This window comes from Varroa jacobsoni, unplaced genomic scaffold, assembly GCF_002532875.2.
Source record: "Varroa jacobsoni isolate VJ856 unplaced genomic scaffold, vjacob_1.0 contig05875, whole genome shotgun sequence".
Lineage (NCBI taxonomy): Eukaryota > Metazoa > Arthropoda > Arachnida > Mesostigmata > Varroidae > Varroa > Varroa jacobsoni.
The window spans coordinates 1-5,703 of record NW_019215762.1 but is presented as its reverse complement, the minus strand read 5'-3'; the positions used below and the strand labels follow the sequence as shown (position 1 = coordinate 5,703).

The 5,703-nt window shown below is 35.7% G+C and overlaps 1 long non-coding RNA gene across 1 annotated transcript; it reads left to right on the top strand.

Annotated features, from left to right (window-relative positions):
- Positions 1-2,647: 2,647 nt before the first annotated feature.
- On the top strand, positions 2,648-4,131 carry LOC111273287 (uncharacterized). Its single transcript, XR_002687923.2, has 2 exons — positions 2,648-2,755; positions 3,711-4,131. It is a non-coding gene; the product is annotated as an uncharacterized LOC111273287 (long non-coding RNA).
- Positions 4,132-5,703: the final 1,572 nt, after the last annotated feature.

Below are 5,703 nucleotides of genomic sequence, written 5' to 3'. Positions count from 1 at the left end.
ATATATAATAAAAGGCTACCTTTTCTATCTTATCACAAGGAAAAATCCACTTATTTCCTCTTATTTAGGTTAAGGTGGTATAAAACAGTACTTTACATACAACTGAAAAAATCCATTTTTTTTTTAACAACAGTAGAGATGCTGGTGCTGAAAGGTCCTCTCTAAGCTAGACTTATTGACGGCTCTGAAAAGCGTTTTAGACCAAGTTCGCCGAATTTAGTCATTGCAATATCTGTGATAACACCGTCCATTAAATCAACCGTTGACTCTTTTGTAGAGAAAATGTGCATTTCGGAACTTTCGCTTAAAAATCCATTAATACTAAATTTACTTTTTGTTCCATGCATTCCACTAAGATAAATGATAGACTAAGCCTATAATTTCGTGTTTTTCTATAACTAGCTTTATAACAATCATTTTTATGTCAATTGGTACATAGACTTACAAGTAGCGCATGCTCTTCCTATGGAAATCGCCCTATTGCGTAGGTTCTTCGCACAAAAAAATGTTCGGCTAATGACAGTATAAACTGAGTAAACGCTGTTTTGTGGATCGTGAAGGACGTGAAAGAGCCCCTGATAATAACGCACAGTCGGCAAAAATCATGGAAATCCATGGACTCAAAAAACATGTTAAGCTTTAAAAACACTTTCTAAAAACCCACAGCAAGGACGATATAAATAAAATATTGTATTGTACATTTATTGGACCTGAGATAACACGCGTATTAAATATCTCGCCAATAACAAATACGCTGCAAATAAATAGATCATAACTTATATAGGTTCACGAAATAGCATTATTGAAAATTTTATTAAAAAAAAATATTATCAGTCGAAATAAGTTTAATATCTTAGTATAATTCAAACTGTTCAGTGCAGAGTAATTATGTTTCCCAAATTTAGAAGATTTGTACAGAGCGAAAGCCACGCCAGTAAACTGCCATTTTGAAGTGAAATTAGAGAACAGATGCAATAATAACCCCCTAACGTGTAATATTTTAAGCATTGCCTCAATTAAGCAAAGCTTCACAAAACAAGAACGAAGTGCTCAGTAGACTACTTTTGCGTTTCTTCGGTCAGCAGGCGGAAAGAAATCGTCTGTATCTATGATGATTCACACGATTTCAATCAGTCGTTTTCGTATTTGCCATCTGTTCTGCACGTTATATCCTCCCCATTCATCAAGTGACGGAAGAAATGTGAGACGTTATAACCGTCATAACAATACATTATAACGATAGCTACATCAATTTCGTAAAGGCAATCCCACAAAAAGGGGTAGCAAGAAGGCATAAGCCGCCTACGGCTCTGCCAGCTCACAATATATGATACAAACGTTAAGCCCTGAAACAACTACACTGTAACTATATTTTCGGACACTTTCGCATGATCAAACACTTTGATCGATTATATATATCACTGATTGACATGATTTCTTAAATTAGGCCTATTTTTATCATTCTAAAGAAGTGCTTGGGACTATAACATACATCTTTAGCACAAGTGTTTACTGTCATACACCTTTAAAGATGCTTACGGCACTAATCATTCAAATCAATGGGAACGGTAATGGATTATATATTCTGAACAAAACAAACGAATATGTCGTGACACCTGAAGTTTGTATATTGTCCACCGGAATACGCAGTATATCTTTAACGGAGCTATACTCGATCTACTAGATACTAACGAAATAACCCACACATGTAAATGCGCTCTCAAAGACTTAAATACGCAATACGCAAGGGTAAAATTTTCATAGCATTCCTATATTCCTCCTATCCTATGATCCTATATATATGTATATATAAATCCTATATATATATAAGAAAAAGCTATAGTAAGTTTACTGAATTTCTTGTTTGTTCGTCAAAACATTATTTATGTAAGGAGTAAATTTCTGGAGCCAAGCAGTACAAGATTCATTATATTAGGATACACAGAATCAGAAAAATGTTATAAATCCCTTAGGAAATATTTTTGCCGTTTCCTTTTTTGCAAAGTAGGTAATTTTTCCTTATGTGCTTCCAGTATAGTTTAAGAGTAGCATATGCTAAAGTTATAGTTTTAGCTACTTATTAATGTAATGAAGTGTTGATAACAATCATTAATTTGTGTCTAGATTCATATATATATGTCTAAATGGATATATAGATATGAACAAAACTTCCACCCTTGCAGGCAATAGCGGTTGGATGGACTTGTCATTGTTTGTGCAAAAAACTGGTTTACTGGAATATTTGAATTTCTGAAGAAATTAATTGTCTGCCATATCTGAAAAGACCTAAGTTGACCCCAGTGAAATTTTCAATGCGTCGGCGCTGTGATAAGCATAGTAGAAGTGACGATGACGACGACGATGTTTACGTTTTCTCGACGAAACTCTACGAGGAACATGTGCTACTTTTTTTTTTACCTCAATTTAATTTTAAACCGAGAAGAAAACAAAGTTATAGCCGATGATAAATTTTTTAAGCTATGACAGATAGCCTAAACGATAAGCGTGTCAATGAACTTGGGCTGAATAGAAAAGGAAATCCACAATTCGCCTGCAACAAAAAGGTAGATGATTGGTGACGTCTATCTCGATTTCACTGCCTCGACGTTCCCATATTCCGCTCGCTTTTCGGTCACCTCATCAGCTCGAAAGCGTGCAACAGCTGTTGGGTTTATAGCTTGAACATCACTTAACAGGTCGGCTTTTGCGCAAAGAAATCAAACCTCGATGATCTTTTAGGCGCATATTTATCAACGTACGTACAATATGACCTAATGAAAACTATATTTTTCAAGGTCTTATTTCGTTTTTAATTGTTAAATTACAAACAGAATGCACTACGTGAATATATTTCATTGATTAAGACCGATCAGTGGAAAATACAAAACATTTCGATCAGTTAGTTATGAGTGTAATAATCTCCAACTGTACTATTAGTTAGCGTGAGATTAAGCAATTGTTATACTGCGGTATACGAGATTCAATCAAGTTACGAGTTAGAAAAGGTAAGGTCACTAGTGGTAATAACTGAACGCCTGGTCCTAACTCACGCCGTGAACGCAATGCGGTGCTGATCACTATAAATGACCAGTTTACAGTAAATGTTATAAAGCGACGTTCGGGCCTTAGCGTAAATGCTGTCTGATTAAGGAAATCTAAATTAAGGAAATTGGCTAAAAGATTGAGTTTATCACCGTCTCTATCATTCATTGAATGCGCATGAATTACGGCATTTGAAGTCGATGGTTAAGTGCTGCATACGTAGACTACATGTACCGTACGATACGCTACGAGAACCAAAGCACTGGTCGAATTTACCGAGAAGTCTCGAAAATCAACTAATGTACTACACTAAGAACGGTTGCCATTTCTGTGAGACTTTTGTGGGAATCCTAGGCTTTGAGCGTGTAACATTCGCTTAAAATCCGGGGAGGAGGCTGACGCCTAACAATCTCGCCGTTTATCGTCAACTATTTCCTCTAAAAATCGCTAAAAAACATTATTAGCTTGAGTATTTCAAGGTTGGATTTGGCCTATTTGTGCGAATGAAGTAGTAGAAAGTTGCATCAAAGTCAAATCCTTGCTTTGTCATTATTTAACCTCTTCCGTCAGTTAAAGAATAATCTATACTACTTAAAATAGGCCGACCACGAAGTATACGGTTTGGTATACTACATCTATTACATATGTTATTTGCGGTTGACTGGCAGGCGTGTCCTCTTTACAAGCAATAAGAGTACAAACAAAAGATGGCGATCATTAGCTGAAAGACGCAAAAAGATCGACTACCACAGACTATTAAGGCTAAAACATTCATCTGCATATTTCGACTTCACAGCCTGGCAAGGTGAAGGACTGCCACATCGATGCCACTCAAACCCGTCCTATTACACTTTTGGCGTTTGTAATAAACTGGTCATTGAAGATAACTACGAAGAGGGTTTGTAGGAAAAGTGAAAAAATCTCCCATTTATTTACCCGTGAATTCAGTTTATGTTCTACTGAATAAAGCCTATTGAACAGCTGATTTACACAGACACTGGTGCAATATTGCAGATACTAGCCCAAATTACCATACTCGATATCTACCTAAGAAAAATGTTAATAAATGTGTCATATTATTATATTGCAGTGCGGCTATATGTTTTTAGTGATTGGTTTTAGTTAATGAATAATCAAATAAATTAGCCAAAGACTATTTAGATTGTTTAATGAAAGGTTTACATTTCCAGGTTTATAACCCAGAGTATTTACACTGGATGAGAAACGTGGCATCTATCTAAACAGTAAATTTCTGATAAATATTTTATTGTCAGCTTTATTATCGTTAGATTATTTTACGGAACAAATTATGTTATGACTAAACTGGTAGGCTAGCCGAAAGACTGATCAGATATATACCTTCATACAAGGTTACGCGCTTTACTCAAACAGCTATATTCTTATAAAAAAAAAAGTAACTTCTTCAAAACATCTTCTTTGCGACTAATATAGTAGAGTTACCTTTTACAAAGCATTACTCAAAACATCATTAAAATGGACGTTTCATATGCAGGAAAGCAGATAATTTATTTTTGTCAAATTTGCTAATATTTGATTGAAGTCTCTTGCTTGTTTTCACAGTAAGACTCTATATTACAGGACGCGTATCAAGTCTGGTTTCCGTAGAAAAGATACCATTATAACGATTTCCTAAATTTCTAGAGTGCAAATTCAATGCCGCAGGGCCGTTGTACGATCGTAAGGCTGCCGTACTTGATAGAATTGCGATAAATTTATAATCGTAACGAGAATTGATGAACTTGGCGTAGACGTATTAGCAGGATTCCAGCAGTTCAAGTTAGAGGTCATATGCGCTACGTTGCATCTCGTTTGAGATTATTTTTGTGGAATTATCTCTAGACACATATAAGGATTGTGCTAGAATTGAGAAGGCTTAGCTTATAATAAGACATGGAATAGGATAATACTGCTTAATAATACGCGCCCCTGCTGTTCTGATCCATCTTACGCGTTAAAGGTCCTTCTCAAGATTTTGTCAGCAAGAAAATTTAAGACTACTACTACATCAAAACAAATAAAAAAAAACTCTGAAGGCTCTCCATTGTGCTATTCGTATTTAGAATCCATTATCAATGTTTTTATATTAAAAGGCTTGTACAAGTTACAAACGAGAAAAAAATAGAACGTTACCACACATGAAGAGAGCTCTCCCTTTTATGAGGTGTATTTTTTTTTCTTTTCGACCAGCTTGCGCTTCTAATCATAAGGTTCATAGCAAAAGAAGCAGCCTACCATCATTTTTTTTCTTAAAACCTTCGGTCTCTCCTTTGTATCGCTAAATGTTTTTAACATGCTGTTACTCCAGTAGGCCTAGCCATTAAATGCGCCTAGTTCACGCAGGGTGCTGTACCATCAGCGCAACGTGCACGATCTGCGTGACGTACCCTAACACCAGTAGACAGTGTGAGTAAGAACAGCATCATTATGGTCTAATATCGTCGATAATACTGTGTAGCGGAACCCTTACACTGACTGGTTTTATTGCCGAGTTGAACTAATATTTCACGTTTCATTTCGAAACTTCCATCTCTTAGACTTTAGCAAAAAGATTTGTTAAAAGGATTAGACTTGAAGGGCAGGTGACAAAATCCTAAACGCGAAAAGTAGGAGGTTTACAGAAATCCTAGTTTCAAAATAAAG